This window comes from Podarcis melisellensis, assembly GCF_964234715.1.
Source record: "Podarcis melisellensis genome assembly, chromosome: 1".
Taxonomy (NCBI): domain Eukaryota; kingdom Metazoa; phylum Chordata; class Lepidosauria; order Squamata; family Lacertidae; genus Podarcis; species Podarcis melisellensis.
Genome location: NC_138528.1, coordinates 68,372,039 through 68,395,036, shown reverse-complemented (window position 1 = coordinate 68,395,036; position 22,998 = coordinate 68,372,039). Strand labels below are relative to the sequence as shown.

The 22,998-nt window shown below is 46.3% G+C and overlaps 2 protein-coding genes across 2 annotated transcripts in view; both read right to left on the bottom strand.

The window, feature by feature from the left end:
- Positions 1-21,043, bottom strand: part of DENND2B (DENN domain containing 2B) — a 158,711-nt gene extending 137,668 nt beyond the window's left edge. The window contains exon 1 of the mRNA XM_081918166.1: positions 20,908-21,043. The gene's annotated coding sequence lies outside the window, so the exon portion shown is untranslated. The remainder of the gene's footprint in view (positions 1-20,907) is intronic.
- The window catches only part of LOC309373945 (uncharacterized protein C11orf16), a 36,666-nt gene continuing 27,449 nt past the window's right edge, over positions 13,782-22,998 (bottom strand). Inside the window, exon 7 of the mRNA XM_081918575.1 lies at positions 13,782-13,802. The gene's annotated coding sequence lies outside the window, so the exon portion shown is untranslated. The remainder of the gene's footprint in view (positions 13,803-22,998) is intronic.

The following is a 22,998-nucleotide window of genomic DNA, read 5'->3' as shown; positions in this document are numbered from 1 at the left end:
GCACTCTGAAGACGTGATCGATGAAGAGCTTTGCGGTCTGTTCTGCCGTCGCCACCTTGGCACAAGGGATGAAATGCGCCATCTTGGTGAACAAGTCCACCACCACTAACACCGCCGTCTTACCTCTGGAGCTGGGCAGGTCCGTAACAAAGTCCAACGCTACCCTCTCCCACGGTTGCTGCGGTGTCTCCAGCGGTTCTAGCAATCCCGCCTGCTTCTGGTGCACTGGTTTGGACCTCTGGCAGATATCACACCTGGCGACGTAGTCCGCCACCTCTCCTCTCATCTGGGGCCACCAAAAGTCTCTAGCCACCAACTCCATCGTCTTCTCTTTGCCGAAATGGCCCGCACTAGGGGCGTCATGCAACTGTTGCAGAACCTTGGCTCGAAGATCGTCGGTGGGCACGTAAAGGGCACCCTTACGAGTCAAAAGTCCATCTTGCAATTGGAACTCATCGTTGTCTCGCGACCCTCCGCGTAGCTCCTCCATCTTGGACTGTGCAAACTGATCCCTTTGCAACGCGCGTCGCACCGCGTCCAGGTCGACTGCGATGGTAGCGCACGTCCACGCCTGCGGTGCGAAAATGTGCTTTGCTGCGATTGGAGCTGCTTCCTCCAAGTATTGCGGCTTTCGGGACAGCGCGTCTGCAATAACATTGGAGTCTCCTGGGATGTATTCTATTTTGAAGTCGAAATCCGCAAAGAACTCCGCCCAGCGCATGTGTCGCTGGGTCTGTAACTTAGCCGTCCGCCAATACTCTAAGTTCTTGTGATCCGTGCGGACTTGCACCGTGTGCTTGGCTCCTATTAAGAAGTGTCGCCACGCTTTGAAAGCTGCATGAATGGCCAACAACTCCCTGTCCCATATGGTATAATTGCGCTCCGTCTTGCTGAGCTTCCGGGAGTAGAACGCACCCGGTCTCCAGTTGCCTTGTGAATCCTCTTGCAAAAGAACGGCCCCAACCGCTCTGTCTGACGCATCGGTCTCTACCCGCATGGGTCTGCCGGGATTCACGTGGAGCAGCTGCTCTTCGGAGGCGAAAAGACCTTTAAGCGTCCGGAAGGACCGCTCCGCTTGTTCGGTCCAGACGAACTTCTTCTTCTTGGAACTGAGGGTGTCAGTGATAGCCGCCGTCGCGTTCGCAAAACCTTTAATAAACTTGCGGTAAAAATTGGCAAAGCCGATGAACCTCTGGACCTCTTTCCGATTTCGAGGGCTTTTCCAGTCCAACAGCGCTTGAACCTTAGCCCTGTCCATGGCCAGTCCCTCGTCGGACAACTTGTAGCCAAGGAAATCAACCTCTCTGACATCAAACTGGCATTTTTCCAACTTGGCGTACAGCCTGTGGTCCTTCAGCCTCTGCAGGACCTCCCTCACGTCCTTATCGTGATCCTCCGGCGATTCCGAGAAAATCAGGATATCGTCGAGAAAGCAGACACACTTCTTGTAGAGGAGACCTGCTAGCACGTGGTGCATAAATGCTTGAAAAACGTGGCTGCCATTTTGGAGACCGAAAGGCATGACTCTGTATTCGTATGTGCCCAGAGGGGTGAACATGGCGGTCTTCCACTCATCTCCTTTCCGGATGCGGATGAGATTGTAAGCTCCACGTAGGTCCAGCTTGGTGAAAATCTTGCCCCTCCTGACGGTCGCTAAAAGGTCGTCAATCTTGGGCATGGGGAAAGCTTTGGGCTTAGTCAAGCTGTTTATGAACCTGTAATCCACTATAAGCCTTTTTTGGGGCGTGTTTTTCTTCTTCACAAAGAACACAGGGCTGCCACCCGCTGCTTTAGATTCCTGGATGAAACCTCGCTTGAGGTTATGGTCTATGAACTCCCAAAGCTCTTGCATCTCGTCTTCCGACATGGAGTACAGCTTGGCAGCAGGCAGTTGCGCCCCTGGCACTAAATCAATCGCGCAGTCGTAAGGTCTGTGAGGCGGCAACTTGTCAGCTTCCTTCTCACAGAAAACCTCCAAGAAGTCCTGGTACTTGTGAGGCACTGTTTGCACCATACCCAGATGCAACTGCTGCTCGGCTTCTCCTCCCTGATCGGTCTGAAAGCAATGCTGAGCGCAATACGATGAACAAAAGGTGATCTGCCGCTGGTACCACGCAACCGCGGGACTGTGCCTCTCCAGCCAACTCATGCCTAACACGATGGGTGTGTCCGACAAGTGGGTGACATTGAAACTAATAAGTTCTCGATGGTTGCCAATCTGCATCATCATGGGAGGGGTTTGCTGCACCACTTGCCCCCCCAGCAACTTCCTGCCGTCTACCGTGACCACGTTTAGAGGCGTCGTTGCAGGCAGGAGCGCCATGTTGTGCTGCTTAACGAACTGCAGTCCCACGAAGTCGGCGTTGCTTCCCGAATCGATCGTTATTGGAACCTCGAGGAGTCTCCCATCAGGCAACTGGAGTGTTGCTGTGAGCAGAACTGCCGGTCTGGGAGGCAAAGGGTCCACGCTCTGCAGTGATGCTGGGGGCTTGTCTACAGATCCGCCTGGCTGAGCCCCAGTAGCTCTGCTTCCAGCCAGGCACTGTCGTTTCCCTGAAGCTGCTCCCCTGGTTGCACCTCTGCTGTTACAGTTGCCAGTGCTGCAGTGTGCTTCTGGAGCCTCTGGGGGCACTCTTTCGCCATATGGTGCACACTGTCACAGATGTAACACTTCCTGGTTCCCCTAGGAGGCTTCGCTTTGGCTGCACCAGGGACAGGGCTCTGGGCTGGCTTCTGAGCCCTAGCACCACCAATCTCCATTGGCTCCTCGCTGTCCTTCCCCATTGGCGAGGGGTGCGCACGGCTGAAATCCCTGTGCACAAAAGGGAGAGTCCTCGCTTGCGCACGCGCTTGGGGCCCGTCCTCCTCGTGCCACGGACGTCCCTCATGTCGAATTCCAATAGCTAAAGCCCGTTGCACCACGTCTTCTAGGGTCTGGGGTCTGTCCCCCCTAGCGATCTCATCCTTGATGGGGGGGCTCAATCCCTCCCAAAAAAGATCTCTGACCGGCTTACTGTCCTTTGGCCAATCTAAGGCGGTGAGCAATGCAAAAAATTTAGAGTGGTATTGGCGCACAGTCGCTTTCCCCTGCCTCAGCCCGTGCATTTGACGGCGCGCAATGTCCACATCCACAGAGGATTGAAAACAAGAATCCATCGCTTTGATGAACGCAGTTGAATTGCGACGGGCCGGTCCATCTTCGCGCCACAGATTGCGTAGCCAAGCCCTGGCCTCCCCATGCAGGTGCGAAACAATGAACCCCACTTTCTCCTCCTCATCTTTAAAATCGTGACGGAGTAAATGCAGTGCATATACGACGTCCGCTCTGAAATTGGGATAGTCTTGCAAGTTGCCATTAAAATGCGGAACCAGGGCACCCCCCCTCCGTCCAAGCGCAATGCCCTCCGCTCTGGAACCTGGGGCCCCCGCCCTGTCCGCGTGTTCCCACCTTGCCTGCAAATCCTGGCACGTCTTCTCCAAGTCGTCATTCTTCTTCTGCGAAGCAATGACTGCCGATGTGAGAGCGGTAACCTGATCCCGCAGTGCAACCAGCTGCTCCTCAGCGCTCATGGCTGCTCCCGTTCGTGAGCTTCGCAAAAAAAAATTTTTGCTTTCTGAGAGGGGACTTACTGTCACGGCCACCCAGGACGGGTCCCAGCTCACAAGAGACCTCACTCCGTTGCAGTTTATTTACAGGAAAAGTTTATTGAAGATTTCTGCTTCTCGTACAGTTCAGCATCGTGGCCGTACGTCTGTCACGTTAGACCGCTGAAGTCCCCTCTGACTCCTCCCCTCTTCCACACCAACTTAATAGCCTGGCTCTAGACCACCTCTTCCTCTCCTTTCTTTTCCGCAGGGTCTTCCTGCCCCCCTGGGTTCCCTCTCTCCGTGACTCGCCTGAGGCTGAATCCTCTGCCGCCTCTTCCCCCCTCCTTCTGGCTTTAGGGCCGGGCTCCTCCCCTGAGCTCTCTCCACTTCCGCGCGCCTCTACGTTTGAACTTGGCGCGCGTACGTTGCTGCTGACCTTTCTTTCGACCGCTACACCACCCCTTGTTCTGCTCTCCACCCTTTCCGGCTGAACACCTTGCTCCAACCCCCTTTCTCTGTTCTCTCCTAATCCTGCTCCCTCCGAGAGGCTGACGACTCCACCCCCTTTACTCCGTTCCGGCTGAGACGCCTCTTGCTGCGTCTGTCTTCCACTGGGCTCCTCTCCGCTTCTCCCTTCTCCTCCCTTTTGCTTGATTAAGGTAACCCCCTTTTGAGAATCCTCTGACTCGCTGCTCAGACTCGTGGATTCCCTCAGAATCCCGTCATCTTCTTCCTCATCCTTCTGCCCCTCCTCCCACTCGCTCTCCGTCTCCTCTGTCATCTCCTCCTCTCTCCCAGAAACCCTGACAATTAATAATAATAGTGTGATATCCTGACCATTCTCTGAGGGTTCCCCTTTAGGATATTCACTATGAATTAATGGAGTGTGGTGGGGAAGAGAGTCCATTTAACTTCAACAAGGAGCCATGTTGCACAGAAAATTTGGAAAGGATCACTTGTAACAGGATGGTATTTTAAAGTCTTTAAAGAGCTGGGCTCATGATTTCTCTAGAGGTTAAATTCCAGGAGGAGAAAATTCTCTTGGACTCGGCAAGAGGGCTTGAAACTTCTTCAATTAACCTAAATCAGCAACAGATGGGGTGAACAGGAAGCGCGTCCCATTCCGACATAGAAGCTAACCATGTAACTGAGATAGTGTGGCACTCAGACATACTCCGTTCCCCTTTGAAAGGGGCTGAGGGCAACCCAGTTAACTTTATTAAGTGAATGTCAAAGCACCCTTGGAGCACAAATTTGGGTTTAAAACCAAATTAAATTTTTTCAGTCACATTTTGTCAAAGAAATGACCACCAAATCAGGGACAGGAAACCTATGACCCTACCGGTGTCACTGAGCTACAACTCCCATCATCGCTAACTGTTGGCCTTGTTGGTTGGAGCTAATGGGAGTTTGAATCCAACCATGTCTGGAGGGCCCTACGGGGTTCCCCACTATTGATCCAAATACTCATCACTGAGTAGAGCAAGGAAGGTGGCAAGGGTAATATTGGCACAGTGAGACACAGCATGCCCAGTCTAGTAAAACATAGGACTGGTTGGTTGACACAGAGTAATGTTCTTCTCTGTAGTGTGTAGGACCCAACCTGCAATCACGTCCGTATTTAGCAAACCAGATGTTTTTAGCACCCTTCACATATTAATCACATGACTAGGGTTCCATGCAATGATTGGGATTGTGGGATAAATTTGATTCAATTCACATTTAAAGGCAAGCATACTGAATTTGCACTTTCAAAATAACATGTGAACTGAAATACAGTCATCCTTCAATATTTGCACTTCTCCAAATTTTGCAGTGCAGTTCTCCAGCTGATTCGTGTGTACAAAAAATTTGTAGGGTAAGGCAAGGGTAAAGTGTGCACAACAATGCATATATTAGTGAAAATAACATGCAGAAATCCATTCTATTGTTATGAGCTGGGAGTGGGGGAGGATGAGGTATGCCAAGACCCTTCTCATTACTGGATCCAGCAAGTGTTAAAACTTAAGCAAGGATTCAACTTCCTAGGTTAGCTACCAATTAATTTGACATCAACAGTTCAAAAATACAGTGAGCAGAAAGACAGAAGGGAACAGAAAAAGAGTCTATCCAAGGTTTGTTTTTTCAAGTGAACTCTGTTCCTGGTTAAGTGAAGAGCCATCTTCCCTTTCTGCTTTCCTCCTTTACCATCCCACCCTCTTAAGTTCATCAAGGTGGTAGATGTGTCACTAGAAATCGTTCACATGCTTAAATTGAAAGTGCTCCTTCAAAGCAAAACTCTCAGCAATGTCACAGCCCACGGACTGCAACTGCATCATGGACACAGTGGCAAGTTCCATGGATACAGTGGCAAGTTCCATGGATACAGTGGCAAGTTCCATGGATACAGTGGCAAGTTCCATGGATACAGTGGCAAGTTCCATGGATACAGTGGCAAGTTCCAAATGAAATCCAGGATAGGATCTTAACTATTTTGCCCTCTTGAGAAGCAGATTTCTGGATAAATGGAGCATTAATCTGAAGTGTTTATCTCAGAATTGCAGTTTCATGTGCTTAAAGGAAGGATAATTATCCACAGCCTGGCAGTATATCCTGGAAAATATTAACAGTGGAACAAATCTTCACTCTTATTTCACGTCACTAACTGCTACTAAGCATACGGCACAAAACTATCAGTAGGTCAGGTTTCTCAATGGCAAAAGCAGAAAGACTAGCAAGATATGGCATCTAATTTTCCCCAGACTACTTTTATTGGCCTGTTTATTACCCACTTTCTCTCCCTCTCTCTCAGAAACATTTTGCGGTATACAGCATTTTTCCTCCTGGGAAAATGTTGTGCATTTATGAGTCCTGGGGTTTGGATTTCATTTTCCTGCGTTAAAAGCAGCGGGCATAAAGACAGCACAGAATATATGCTGCTATTATCTATATCTCATTTACCAAAAACCCATCATCATTTAGATGCTACCCCACATTTCCCTAATAACTTCACAAAGCTTGAACTCAGGGAAGGTAAAGAGCAGGATAACAGGAGGAGGGAAAGGATTTATGTACACACGCACAGATGCAAACATGCTGCCACTTATTTCCTCCGTATCCTAAACGTTTGAGACAGGGGGGCTTGCCATTATAATTTACTTATTGCCCCCACGTGTTTTAATCTTGCAGCTTTTCTTCCAGAGATCCTGCTGCTTTCTCATTCCATTTCTGCTTCTGTTTTGTCTCCTTAAGATTTCTGTTGTACTCTGGACTGTTCTAAAATCTATATGATTTGTTTCATTGGATAAAATCACCTTCGGTGTCTGTGGGACAGAGAGGCAAAAGGTTTTATAAATAAAGTAACTCAAAGTAAGTTTTCATTACAAAAAAACAGTATAAAGTTACTGTCTGAAACCAATGTAATAAAACATACTGTCTGCCAACTCTACTGCTTTCTTGGTAAGCCACATGTCTAACTTACAAGAAGTGGTAGGTGCAGTCAGCAGACTATATTGACCTGACCTTAGTTGACCACGAGCCAATATTGGAGCATTCAGATTTCCCGATTGCATTTTTCCACTTCCTATAGGAACCCATGGCTTCCTGGGTACATGATACAGCAGACAGATATGGTTTCTCTTTATAGGACTCAAGCATGAATAGAGTACTTTCCCACTCAGATGTGGTTCCTTATCTGTAAGATAACAACATTACAGTGGTACCTCGGGTTAAGTACTTAATTCGTTCTGGAGGTCCGTTCTTAAGCTGAAACTGTTCTTAACCTGAAGCACCACTTTAGCTAATGGGGCCTCCCGCTGCTGCCACGCCACCAGAGCACGATTTCTGTTCTCATCCTGAAGCAAAGTTCTTAACCCGAGGTACTATTTCTGGGTTAGTGGAGTCTGTAACCTGAAGTGTATGTAACCTGAAGCGTATGTAACCCGAGGTACCAATGTACATGGAACTTTGCATTTTAAGGCTGCAAGTCTTCAGTTGCCAGGTAATACGCCCCACTGAACTCAATGGGACTTATTTCTGAGTGGACATGTAAAGAATTGTGCTGAAGAAGCATGACTATCCTGACTTCATTGGAACTGAAGCACTTGCAGACGGGCACTTGGTGCAACTTATCTTCTCGGTTGAAAGGGTTGTGATTCAGTCCCAGCTAAACACCACATTACTCATGGTATCAGAAGACAATATTCTTAGAACCTTAGATCATTATGTTTAAGCCATCCAGCACTCTGTGTCCTGTCCTGTCGATCCAAAAAGGTCTGAAAGAATTCACCTCACCAGAATCACTTTATACATGGCACACTTTCTCACACCATGCATAATTTCAGTTCAGTTGTGAAGGCAAGCTCACACTGAGAACAGTGGTCTCATGAGGTCCAGGCTTTGGAGGCTACATTGGAGGTGGAGCGGGGGATGATTGCCAGAGATAGTGGCAAATGATGGGGCCCAGCATCAACACCCAACATGGGAAACTGGTTGCCACAACTTGCCTTTTTTGAAATGGCTTTCACAGAGTTCAGGTGCACAGTGAAGTTCCAGCCATGCCTGCCATTTTCAGTTTCCCCAAAGTACTAGAACAGGGAACAGAGTGAGCAATCAGAGCCACACTGGAGGGAGAAGAAGCAGTAAATAGTAACTGCCTGCCAGTTTCATGCCCATACATATTTTATTAAGCTGGAGCATTTGCCAAGTCTTATTTTTCATACATTAAGTGGATTCAAAAATTGTCCATATTTCATACCTTGATAGTCTGTCTCAAACCATTTTGTCTCTTGGAACTGGTGTGGCCAAGATGTATTAGTTTCTATGACCTCTGTTACATTAGACAACAATATGAGTAGCACCATATGTAACCACTCCTTTTGACTTTCCGAATCCAAGAGTTCGTGAAATCATATAGAGTTCAGTGAAATGAGGCTCGAAACCCACAAATTTCAGGGATGAAGTCAAATGCCCAAACCATATGACCACTGTGATTGAAACGCTGGCACCAAATTGCAAGAATTTGTAACATCCATTGAAGCTATTTGACACAACTCCATTTTCCTTTTTGAAAGAATTTCAATTACAGTATGATTTTCACTAAATAGGGAGTGTGGGGAAACTACAATAGAGACATACAGTCTGGTTCTATGATGTTTATTCAGATGTAAGCCACTTACAGTGGTACCTCTGGTTGCGAACGGGATCCGTTCTGAAGGCCCGTTCGCAACCTGAAAAGAACACAACCCATGTCTGCACACACGTGAGTCACGATTCGTTGCTTCTGCACATGCACGTGACGTCATTTTGCACGTCTGCGCATGCGCGAGCAGCAAAACCTGGAAGTAACCTGTTCCAGTACTTCTAGGTCGCCTTGGGATGCAACCTGAAAACATTCAACCTGAAGCAAACGTAACATGAGATATGACTGTATTTCAATGGAACTTTGGACACTTCCAGACTGTCACTATTTTCAGTTAAATTCAGGTTGCACAATTAAAGTTCATTTGGAGCACTTGCACAACAAGCCCACTTCCTCCAAAAATCAGGAGAATGATGGAGAAATGCACAAGGTGGTTTTAAAGGCAGTTTAGATAAATTAATAGAGGCTAAGTCATGATGGCTCCAGTGTCAGAGGCACTATGCCTCTGAATACCAGTTGCAGGTTTCCCATAGGCATCTGGTTGGCCATTGTGAGAACAGGATACAGGACCAGATGGGCCTTTGGCCTAATCCACCAGGGCAGTGGTTTTCAACCAGTGTGCCATGGCACTCTGGGGTGCCTTGAATGATGGTCAGGGGTGCTGCAGGCAACACTGGCCTCTGTCCCTCTTTCTTTCTCTGATGCCTTCTTGCATCTCTGCCTCCCAAAGGGTTGCACAGATGTTTAGTGCAACAGCCCTGGCTATAAGCTTCACTTCTCTTTGGGTTGAGGCAGCTCAGAGACCAGTGACAGCAGCAGTAGCTACTCAAAGGACTCCCAAGGGGAGAGGAGAGGAGGCTATGAGAACACTTCACAAGGGAGGGTGTTCGAAAAAGGGTGAGAGGCTGCCAGCGCTGCAGGCAAAGGATGACATTACTGGACTCCTAAGCCCCACAGCAGTGCTGCAGAAAGAATGTAGTTGGTCTAGGGAACCATGGACTCAAAAAGGTTGAAAACATCTGCACTAGGGCTATTCCTATTAATGGCCTCTGGCTGGTGATACATTTTCACTGTGGTTCTCAGCTTGGAATGAATCATCTACTCATAGATTACTTTTTTCAGATGTTGTGAAAGAGCTTCACAGCAACATTAAACATACACTGCATGTGACCTTTAAAAGTTCTTATAAGACTCCTATTTATATATGTCTTATTTATTTGAAACTTTTATAAACCACTTTCTAAACAAAAATTATTCACAAAGTGATAACAGTTAACAAACACTATCAACTATTACAGTGTCAACCAATACTACAATATATGTTTAAAACAACCACAGTTTGTAATGCTTTCTAAAAAAAACTAGCACAAAAACAACAACCAGCCCTAAACCAATTGTAAATAAATCACACCACCATTTCTGAGGCCCAGTTTACATCAGCTACTAAAAGATGTGGGTCTTCAAGGCCCAGCTGAAACTTCCAAGGGATTATTTTGATTTACTTTGGATCAATCCTTCATAACAAAATCTACAAGATGACACTTGAGGCTCAAGCAGGTAACTTGAGTAAACCTAAGAACACTTTAACAGGATATTAAGTATTCTGGAAATAAATTTTCCTTGACAGAAAGTTTTTAAAAGTGCAGAGGTGGTGCTTTTGTTTTTGTTTTTGAAAAGGTGTTTAATGTCACTGAGCATAACAAAGGAACTGCTGAATGGGAGACTGAGCAGGCAACTGGGCTACCATCATTATTCTACAGTAGCTGCACAGTACAAATCACATTCCCTTCATGGTGGTCTCTACCCTGATAACCCAGATGCCCCCCAGCTGCATACAGAGCTTGTCAGCGAGTAATGACAGCCATCCTGCAGAAGAAACTGAAATGTTCGAGAGGAAGAGGCCCACATTTCCCATATAAGACCTGCTGGCTGAAGAATGTAAGGTGGGCCACTGGTTTGACTCTTTCTCATTTGTTTACAAACAGGCAGGGCTCAGCCACAGAATCCATTCTCACTATAAAGTGAAGAGCCCAGGAATAGGTGAGGTAATCACACAGGAAAGTGCCTCTGAGCATGTGCAGAGCACCTTTTTTTTCCTAAACAACCATCACCAGTTTCTACATATTTAGGGGTAAGGAATAAAGACTGTGATGTAGATGGTACATCTCTCAGGCACACTTGAGCCATGGCACACCTCTTTATAGAAAGGAAGAAATGCACATAGCAGTCTTCATTATCTCAGCCTGAGCAGGCGTATCTACTAAGTCTGATTCAAGAAGTCAGGGGCAGTTGAATGTGGTGATATTGCAAAGCCATCACAGTCTTAACTTACCATACGCAGGCATCTCCCCACCCCCTACATGCATACATTTGAATTGCTATAAAAGTATATCCTCACACATCTCTCTGTAGTTCCGCCACCTACATCCCAAGTTCAGCCAAACATGGCTCTGTATATAGAATGTTTCCATATTGGTAGAAGAATGCAGAGCATTAGCTGGAAAGTGAGTATCAGGCTAGACAGTGCTGCATGCCAAATGCAGGGAATCTGCCAAAGAATAGCAGAAAATGCTTATAAATCTGGCATGATTTAAAATGAACCCACCAACCACTGTGTATCTGAAGAAGTGTGCATGCACACGAAAGCTCATACCAAGAACTAACTTAGTTGGTCTTTAAGGTGCTACTGGAAGGAATTTTTTTTGTTTTTCCCACCAACCACCTCTACTACTCACACAGAGAAAGAAATCCTGAAACACACACATCCATCATTAGAAACATATATATACACAGATCTGGCTGACACAGGCCACAAAACCACAGCTCGCCCCTATACACGAAGCCAAGCCAGAGCACAACTAAGTGCAGTACAGCCATCTTCTCAGAAAAACTCTTCACAAAGTTCAAGAGGTCAAGACACAAAGACTTTAGCAACTAATCCACACCTAATGACCCACCTAAGTGGTACTCAGGATATCACTCAAGAAATCACTCAAGATATCCCTCAAGTAATTAAGGAACAAAAGAAGAAAAGGCACACTAGCCTGGGAACTTCCTCTCTGCCCAGAACATTGGAGGCTATACACCACACCCCCTCAACAGTATTTATAGGAACTCAAACACTGAGATCCTGCTCTGTTCCAGTAACAAGAAGCCGAAAGCACCAGCCTGAAGATGACGAGTGAGACCTCGTCGAAACGTCGCCTAGACACCCCAACTTTTACACGGGAAGACACCCGAGGACACCAAAACCTGCATATATATATATATATATATATATATATATATAAAACTTATCACCAAATGGCACCTTAAACCTAGGTTATGGTCACCACAACAGAATGTCTATGTGCTATTCCCACCCCTCAGTAAGATTTGTTGTTGTTAATTTCATTTCTATACCTCTTTATATTTCAAACACATTATATTTGCAACACATTAAAACAAACCAGCCAATCCAGAATAAAACAAATTCAAGCTTCAAGGAAAATATTTCAGATCCTTCTCTGAGTGTCATTTTGTTTTCCCCATATTTATTTACCTACTTAATTTATATAGCTGCCCCTTAGCAGAAGTACTCTAGGAAGCCAGTCTGGTGTAGTGGTTAGAATGTCAGTCTAAGACCTGGGAGTTCAGGGTTCAAATCCTCACTCAGTCATGAAGCTCACTGGGTGACCTTGGGCCAGTCACAGCCCCTTAACCAACTCACAGGTTTGTTTTATGGATTAATTGAGGAGGGTGGTGAACCATGTACTCCTTGGAGAAAAAGGTGGGATAGAAATGCAATAAATAGGAACGCAGGTGGCGCTGTGGGTTAAACCACAGAGCCTAGGACTTGCCGATGGAGAAGGTCAGTGGTTTGAATCCCCGCGATGGGGTGAGCTCCCGTCGCTCGGTCCCTGCTCCTGCCCACTTAGCAGTTTGAAAGCATGTCAAAGTGCAAGTAGATAAATAGGTACCACTCCAGCAGGAAGGTAAACGGCATTTCCGTGCGCTGCTCTGGTGTGCCAGAACCGGCTTAGTCATGCTGGCCACATGACCCGCAAGCTGTACACCAGCTCCCTCAGCCAATAAAGCGAGATGAGCGCCCGCAACCCCAGAGTCAGTCATGACTGGACCTAATGGTCAGGGGTCCCTTTACCTTTACCTGCTTAAGAAAGCTGGAGGGGCCAAACAGCTGGAGATGTAAGTCGCCATCTTGGCACCCACATGGTCACAAATGGACCTGCACCAGTTGCAAAATGTGCCTGGCGCCTGCGGATTTTCGAACACCGAATACATCAGTCTGTCCAGCAATGAGTATCAAAGCAAATGTATTCTCTCTCCCCTACCCTAGCCACCTAAAGCTGTGTACACACCATACACCTGAAGCACATTTGAAGCGCATGGAGTCCCCCCCCCCCAAGAATCCTAGGAACAATAGTTGCCCTCTCAAAAGACTACAATCCCTAGCATCCTTAGCTACTGTTCCTAGGATATTTTGCTTGGAGGGGTGGCTTTAAAGTGGTATATTTGTGTGTAAATGCTGGTAAGCTCAGGCGAATTTTGTGAAGGTCTGAAAACAGAAACCTGGCATTGCACTGCATTTTGGACATACCAACGGAAGGCTGAAAAATCACATTTAGATAGCTATATGTGAGGTCTGCCACAAAATGTTGCAGCGTGGTAGACACATACCTACTATAGATACTATTACTTGAACAGGCACACATTTGTAGCAGGTTATGCCTACCCTCTGTCTGCATTCAAGACATATATAATGCCATGTTCCGCCTTTTCCTCTCTGACAGCTCCAACCACTTAGCCGATACTGTATCTATTTTAGCATTACTCTCATTAATTCTGATACAATTATTAACTTCAGAAATATGATTTCTGGTATAAACATTAATCTGTGTTTTCTTTTGCGCTGTTCCATTAATCTGATTTTTAGCCCCTGCCAGACTCAGTAAAACGTGCAGAGATGCAATGAGCTTAGTTCAGTACATAAGGAAGTCATCTTTAAAACAAGACTCTCTGGGGATCTCTTTTGGATATGATGTCATTTTTCTTTCCCCTCCCCATTACAAATATAGCACTGATCTCCTCTATGCTGCTTCTGGACTTGCTGTGTTGGATACAGCCTAGTATTAGATTTCTGAAAACCTCTTATCATTTAATTTTGGAGACTGTCTTAATTTCACATTCCTATTCTCCACTCAGTCATTTCTTGCTACCTAACTCCTTCTAATTCTGGAATTCAGTTAGCATTGTGGAAATTTACTGGCCAATAATTACTGTATTCATTACTTCATCCCTTCTGCAAAGTAGGATTTAACACTCAATTTCCAATTAATAATAACAGAAGTAGCAACCCTTGATTTCCAATTGGCAATTTACCCTACAGCTATCAAATAGGTTTTAGAACACCTGAAAAATGGTGTGTGATGCTAACCCTTAACTTTGAGAAGCAATGGTAAAACATACTTGCTTGCCTGATATTCCTAGGATCTTAGTATTAAGGGTAGCCAGCACAGCACCTTCCAGAGCTTGTTGGGCTCCAACTTCCATCAGCCTCAAGCCTCAAGGAATGCCTTACTTTGGCATTCCCCAAAGTAAGGGATTATGGGAGTCATAGTCTGACAGCATCTGGATGACACCACATTGACTCTATGGAACAGGAGTGGACAAAGACTCTCTCTCTGTAAGGGTGATCTGCAGCTATGAGATCAACTTTGCACTGTTTGGATTTATTCAGCAAACTCAGGGCCACAGGTTCCACATTTCCCACATGGAAGGGGCTTCCAAGTAACACATGTAAATTATGTCCGGCATACAAGGATTTAGCTGTCTCTGTATGCAACTGGGAGCCGTGTATATGCAGCAAACAAATCACATGTCGTTCACCATATGATCTGCACACAGGCTTCACTCTTTCCAACATGGCCTTGGCTAAAGGAGGAATCAGCGATTCATGGTTAATCCAGCACACACTATGCATTGCCCCTCTCAGCACTAATGGATAAAGTTTTGATAATACTCCTAGAAAAAGGAGCACAGGAAATACCATAACCCTGCATTTTCCCCAGGCATCCACAACTCTTGTACAATTTAGCAAAGAGGAAAAGAAATGAAAATCCAGCAGCAAGCTGCAGTCCCACACTAGGAAGAGATGATACAATAGCAACTGCTCCAGAACCCATTTGTGATGTTTCACCAGAACAGCCCTTGAAGGACAATTGCAGAATCTACATTGTTATCCAAGTTTATTGCATGAATATGGAAAAAACATGTGACATAGGGGCTATTATTACTATAATTTCAGTTCACTTTTGAAACAATTGAAAGCAAAGAATTGTGCCGATCAGAACTTTCTATTCCTTCTTAAGAAACTATTTGTTCTCCCACTGAAGCAACAATGTGAAACAGAGAAAGTAACAATGGTGAAACTTCCTGCTGTAAAAAACTGGTTAGAAACAGCTTTGCCTATAAAATCCTCACTCCTCATTCCATTTTGGCCTTGTTTATCTAGGCTTGTGACCTTCCACAGCAACTATCATTTTAAAATATATTGCTGCATGAAAAGGCATCTTGCAGCCCAAGCCTATGAATGCTTACTTTGAAGTAAACTGTACTGAATTAAATGACACTTCATATTCTCAGTAGGTAGCAGAGTAGTGAAAAATTCAAACATTCCTCCCAAGGTCTGAGAGGCTCCTTTGAAGCAAAGACCTTTACTGAAGTTTAACATTCCAGTGGGTGTTTACAATATGAGCAAGTGAGGCAAAGGAGAGAATGCAAATATTTGGAATTAATTTTCCTGAATTTTTCCGTAGCTAAATTGATAACACAAAGGCAACCTGCTAAGTTCTTACTAACAGGGTTACTCATTTCGTAGGCCCAGAACAAAAGATTGCTCACTGAGAAACATGTTAGCACACTACCACAAACTAAAGGGTGCAATCTAAACTCCAACCCATAATAAATGGAAACAATATTTAACTCTATCATTACCCATTATTATACCAAGCAAAGAAAGAGGATGCACTTTTACCAAAAAAAAGTACGAATAATTTGTGCTTGCTGCCTTAATTGGTCAGCCAAAACCCACTTGGTCCAATGTTGGCAAAAAAAAAAGTAAGGAGACCTAATTTCAGCTGCAGATCTATATATACTGTATTATCAAATCTACTCCCCATCTATGTGTGTAACACACAGCCTGGTTGTGACATTAGTTTGCTTCTAGCAATTCAGCTTTCCATCTTATAGAACTTCTTTTTTTCTTTTTTTTTTCATGATTCACATAAGGATCGTGCTGAAATCACATTGATGTCACTCCTCTAATTCCAGAGAATGGTTGTCACTTATGGTCACACTGATTCAAAAGCAATGATTGAGAAGAACCAGAATGAACTTTCCCCCAAAACTTCCACTAAGCATCCAAAAGGAAGTGGAAGGCAACGCGAAGGAAAATGGGCATTGTTTATGTTGTCACTGCTTGACCCACAGAATACTAATTTCACCCTTCCTGTAGTTTAACAACTCAGCAGTTCCTATATCTCTGTGAGGGGTAAACTACAGTTCCCCAGATACTTTGGGGGAAAGTTATGGAGTGTACACAGAGATGAAGTGTTCCATTAGTTCAAAAAGTGCATAGTTTCTCAACCCAAGTTGACCCAATAAAAAATCCCTTCCTTCTCAGAAATCAGTGCAGTGGTGCCTTTGTGTATGCTAAATCATGTGTACACAAATGAAAGGGGAGCTAACAGGACTCTCAGAAGGCAAGACAATATATGCAAGTTAAGACAGATAGCATTTCCTGTTCCATTAGTCATTCCTGTTACCGTATTCAGAGAGTAAATCAGGTTAATTGACACAGCTGACATAAATATGCCCTTTTACAACTGCATAAAATAATAACTAAGAAACCCTAGCTTGATATGGCAAAACCTATTATTTGTAACTTTGACCTAAGTAGGAACTTTAGTCTATCACATATCTTAGCTTTCACTTCAGAGGTAATTTTTTATTATGCTGCTGCTGATGATGATGATGATGATGATGTATATGTATGACAAATCACTTCACTTTTAGTTACTGGTCCTGATCCAGAGAAACACAAAATATAGCAGGATGCTGTGCTCAAGCCACTGTGCTCTTGTTTTGCTTAATAGCTGAGCTGCTCTGAGGTGGGAATGGCTTCACCACGAAACCACACACAGTGCTGATTTGCTTTAGTAGGAGGGACATTAGCAGTGCACTCCTAAACTCACTTAACTGGGATTGATCCCCATGTACTACAATGGGATGCATTTCTTAGCAGGGTGGCCAAGTGCTAATGAGGACAGGGCTCCACCAACTTCACTAGTTGTGTAGAAGAGGGAATTTTGCCCAGGTCTCCTACACAACTACCACAGGTGCAGAAACACAGTTCTCTTTTGCACCTAGCTACCCTACCTATGAATAAATATGCTGTAAGAATTTGAGGCCATCCACAAGGTATGTTATTCATGGAATGGCAGGCAGAGTAGGAGAGATGTAACAAAAAGAGGATTAGACATTGGTTAAAATGAAGCAAAGCACAACAATAGGGAAATAAATGCAAATTATGAAATCTGGGAAGGATAGAGATTATCACATTTTTGTTCTGAATTAAACTGGATTAAATATCAGATGCTGGCTATTGGTATTATTGGATTTATTCATTCCTACATAAAACTAGGCAAGAAAAATCAGAGACATATAGGCAGATTGACACAATGCTCCATATTTTACAGATACTTGGTCTTGATCCATTTTACCTTGTTTTTAAAATGTTAATTCATCCTAACAAGGAAAAAGAAGTAGTAATATTTTTCCCATATCTATGGAGGGCTATAGCTCAGTAGCAGAGCACATGCTCTACTGCTAGGTTTAGTCCCTGACATCTCCAGGTAAGTCTGGAAACAACTTCTGCTCGATACCTTCGAGAGCTGTTCCCAGTCAATGTAGACCATACTGAGCTAGATGGGCCAATGGTTTGATTTGGTATAAAGCTGTTTCCTATGTTGCTATTTGTTTAAGGAAGGGGTAGCTAACCTGCAGCCCTCCAGGGTGTTGCTAGGACACAACTCCCATCATCCCTAACCATTGGCCATGTTGGCTGAGGTTGATGGGAGTTAGACCATTGGCCATGTTGGCTGAGGTTGATGGGATCAGCACCTAGATGGTCATACGTTTCCCACCTCTGCTTTGAGGGGAAATGTGACAGACAGCTGCACTTAAAACTTAAAACAGGTATTGGGTAGCATGACCAATTTTATGAGTGTGCTTAATAGATAAAAAATCTCCTGTTATTAACCCAGGAGAAGTTTAGAATCAAACCAGGTTGCCCTTACCTGGCCTAGCTAACCCCACTCACACAGTCCAAACCCCAATTCTCCCTCCTGATAGTTAGTCCCTATAGATCCTCACTGATAAATAGTCCCTATCTGAAACCACTCAGACAGTAAGAGACCCAATCTGCCCACACTGAAAGAAAGTCCCTCTCTGGCTGTTAAATTGTAAGCTTCCCCACTTAAAAACTCCTTCCTCTCTCTCTCCTCTTATCGGCTTTCAAAGGTTGCTGGGTAGCCAGGATGATCCAAGGCCTGTTCATCACAGAATGTTTTCACAATTCTGTTTTAATCCACATCTTATATTCTGAAATAATTGCCAAGAGTTGTTAACATAATACAAATGCAGATTAGAACACTCAACAAACTCTTTATATACTATTCAAAAAAGAACACTCCCCCCATGTGCCTTTATTATTCTGTAGCACAATACAAACCATGGTGATGGTTAAATGATGTTAAACAGCACCTGAATGAGCTGAGATCAACACTGCCAATTCAAATCTCACCCCAACCCCAAATTTGCTAGGTGACCTTAAGCAACCCATCATTTCTTGGCTTAAAATCAATGTTTTATGTATTATGTGAATCTGCAGGTTCAAGAGTCAGGGGAGACACAAGTATCTCACTAGGCAAGTTCAAGACCTGAACACTACCCTAAGTAGCCTTTAGGATCCCAGGGGAAATCTGGTACTATTTCACTTAACAATTCTTATTTTCTTCCACTAAGGAAAGAGTTGCTCTTATGGGGGAGACCGTTATGAACTAGGCAGAATGAAGAATATATATGCATAGTTAAGGATGTGCTGTGTTCATTCAAATATAGTTGCTGTCATCATTATATCCAGGACATGAGCCAATATACTGAAACACTGTATCTAAAAGTGCATTTCAGTGATAGAATAGAACTAAAGCGATTTGTAACAACTTACAGTTATTCTTCTGGCTTGTGTGTGACCTCATTGCTCCCTTGACTAAGCAAGACAAGCACTTAGTTACAGCCCAGACTCAGATCCGGACATCAGAGGCATTCTGAGGGAGGCGGGGGGCAGTCTGACCCAGGTGCCATTCCAAAGGGAGGGTGACAAAAGGTCGATCACCACGCACCCCCTGGGATGCGCACCACGCCCCCTGGGATGAGTACCACTCCAGGTACCAGAGCAGGTTGCTTTGCCTTTGCCAGACGTCTGATTTCCCACTCACACCACCTATAAAAGTTGTCCCCAACCCACCCACCCCTAATCCACTCTACAGACATACAACTTTTCCAGGTCCAAGAGGCTGCTTCCCCAGGAGATACAAGATTTAAAGCAGAGCAGTCAGAAGTACAGTTCACTGCGTTCAGTAGAACTTGCTTTCAAGTAAGAATGCATAGGAGGACTGCATCCTCAGCTCAAGTTATAGCTGCATGAATTAAAGAACAGGAAGAGGAATTAGTTGTGGCCTCTGCTAATATTATTCACCTTTCCTTCAAGGAGTTCAAGGCATGGTTTTCCGCCTCCCCATGTTTTTCTCACAATAGCCCTGTTAGGTACTGACTGCCCCAAGGTCACCAGAGAGCTTCATGGCTGAGTGGGGATTTGAACCCTGGTCTCTCAGGTCCAAGTTCAACACTTTAAACCACTATGCCCTGCTGGCTTCCCACTATCCATCTCTGTAGGAGGGCTGAAAGTTAGGGTTTGGAACTTTGTGGTAAGAATAAAGAGGACTTGATGAACTTTTCGTTTCCATCTGATGCCAGTGGTTTGGAGCTGGGAGCAGAAGCCCTTTTACTTTCAGCTTAGTACATAGCACTAAGTTACCTCCAGAGTCCAGACACAGCACTCCATGGAGAGGCAGATTTTCATTATATTGTATCACATTATACTGCATCAAATAGGAAGCAGAAATCCCAGAACAAAACAAGGATGGGGAACAGGACAAGTTAGCCAAATTCAGTATGTCAGTGTTACACCATGGCTGGCAATGTCCCTTTGTATCCAAATGTCCATTTTCTAACTATTATCCGTGGCTAACCATCCTAGACTGAGGAGGAGGTGGAGGGAAAGAGGGAGGGGGAGAGAAGGAAGGAAGGAGCTGCGTTGCCATTTGTTTGTAAAATTCAATATACAGCAATGCTGTCTTTTGTGGTATGTCGTTTGGGTGTCAGTACTCATTAATTTCCATATCTGACTAAATAATTGCGGGTGGGTCCAGATATCAATAACATTTATAGACAGGAATCAAAAGAATCTTTTTAAAAAAAGTTTTCTTCCCAGACGTGTTATCGGTGAGGAGCAGCTGGCAAAACGGGTGAGCACGGTGCGTAAGCGCCACCTATCCTCCTAAACCGGGCAGTGCAAGTCGATTTATGGGAAGGGGAGAAAGAATACGCTCCCTCCTTCCTCATCTCGAAGTTGCCCTGAACCCCCTCCAAGCAAAGAGACAGAAAATACCCCCCGAAACAACCCGAACATTACGAGCAAACAAGCAAAGTCCGAGCCCCGGGTCGCATGCAAGGAAGACCCAAACGTGGATCTCCGGGGGGGACTCGCCTGCTGCCCGGCGTCCCTCCTCTTCCCTTCGCGCCGAGGTGAATCCATTGTTCTTCCCAGAGAACTGCCGGGCGCTCGCCCCGTTCAAACGCTGCCTCAGCCACAGAGACGCGGGCAGCCCTTTTCCCGAGGAGCAGAGAAGAGCGCCGCCGAAGAAGCTTCTCCCCTCCCCGTCCCCTGGAAAAAGCGAAACCCGAAGCCTTCCAGATGGCAACTGCAATCGCCTCCTGGGCTCTCCCGTGTGTAGGAAACGAGAGAGACCCTCTCGGGCCGCCCCGCCAGCCGGAGCCCGGCGTCTCTCCTTCTCCCTTACCTGGGCTGCTGCCCTGCGCTGGAAGAAGGGCAGATGTCGAGTCCAGCTGTTGCAGCTCGCCGGAGATCGCCTCCAGTTCTGATCTCTTCGCTTGGCCAGATGCAACTCTCTCTCTCTCTTCTGCCCCCCCCCCCTCAACCTCCCTCGCTTTTTTCCCCCCCTAAAAGAGAATCTGGAAACGCGCGGGGGGAGGGGAGGGCGAGACAGAGAAATATGCCAAGACAGGAAGTGGAGACAGCGAGGGCCAGTGCGGGAGATTAATGGGAACCAGTAACCCGGCGGCCGGCAACGAAAGCGGCTCCCTGGGGCGAGAGGGCTTCTGCCGCAGCCCGCCTTAGCCCACGACGGCCGAGGGGGCGGCGGCGGGCGGCCCAGAGCGGGAAGCCCCGGCCGTCGCCAGACCCCGGCGAGCTTCCCAACTTCCTCTCTCCCTCAGACTCTCATCCCAAGGAAACGGGGGGGGGGCGGGGGGACTATTCTCCGCTCTTGGCTCACAGGCTCAAGCTGGAACTGGGAGGAAGGGGTCTGCAGCCCCCGAGCTTCGTGGCAGGAGTCTGTTTGCTGGGTTTTCACGGGGTCTCGTGAGGGGGTCACGAGTGGCGCTGACCACTGGCTTGCTCTGAGGCGAACGAAAGAGCGTGAGAAGCCACTCGCGACCGGCCCCCGATCCAGCCCTGAGCGCCCCCCCCCCCAGCGGCCGTCGCAATAAAAGCTCTCCCTGGTGAGGAGCATCTGGTTCCAATCACGAGAAAAAAGTGGATCGCTTCCTATGCATGAAAACGGGGAAGCGAGGAGGGGGGCCCTCGTTGGAGACGCCGGCAGCTTTTAAGTTTCCTCGCTCGCCGTTCACCGTTTGGAGATGCCGGGCTCTCCTTCATTTTTTTTGCGCGCCAACGCGAGTTCCGGTTCACACTGCCGGGCGCCCTCTCGCCCCCGCAAGCTCTTGGCTGATCAGTTATTTGACGACCAAGTCGCTCCATATCAACGGATCCTAAGAGTTGGGAGGGACCTCCAAGGTCATCTATTGTCACCCGCCAGGAGATGGAGGAAATCTGCTGTGTTAATAGCATCCCTGATAGGTGGTCAGCCAGCCTCTGCTTAAAAATATATCTCTTTAGAAGAATCCACCGCCTTCAGGGCTACCAACCCTGTTGGACCCAGGGGCACATTTGCAGATCAGAAAAATACTGCTGTGAATACCAGACACCAACCCCAATACCAACCAAGAACACACCGCAACCTATTTGCCTTCCTGGGCTCCTTTGGGTAGAAGGGAGGATACAATTTTAATAAATAAATCAAACATTATATTAGCTATACTGGGTGTATGGAATGTTAGGGGCAGGGTAGTACCTCTGGTGGGGGACGCATCATGCTCTTTTGGGGTAGCTTGTCCACCTTTGGTCCCCACCCTGCTCTCAGCTCTCATCTCCTAGAAGCTGTCGGCATGTGACAGCGGCCACAAACCCCAGAATGGCTTCAACTGGCCAGGTAAACCAGGTGAGGATAGCTGATGGGTCTCAAACTCTCAGTGAGTTAAGGACTTCCCCTGCCTGCGAAGACAGGCTCTGCCAGATTGAGCAGACTAGGCCAATAGTGGGTCCAGTCGTCAAGAAGGCAGTTTCTGCATGTGCTGTAGAGGGAAGTGAGGGGCAGATGAGGCTTGTCAACCTGAGAAGGTAGCCCATCTAGAGAAGGAAAAGTCTGATCCTAAACCACCACTGCTTTGCGGGATATCTTCGAGAGAAGAAAATGCTAAGGAGCAAACCCTACATAAAGCTGGAGTGGTGTCTCTAAGTCAGTTGGATGGTGCCTTGTATGTCTCCTTCCAGCAACTTCTGCAGCTATAAAGGTAAAGGTAAAGGTACCCCTGCCCATACGGACCAGTCGTGTCCGACTCTAGGGTCGTGTGCTCATCTCACTTAAGAGGCCGGGAGCCAGCGCTGTCCGAAGACACTTCCGGGTCACATGGCCAGCGTGACGAAGCTGCAGCTGGTGAGCCAGCACCAGTGCAGCACATGGAAACGCCATTTACCTTCCCGCTATAAAGCGGCATCTATTTATCTACTTGCACTTAGGGGTGCTTTCGAA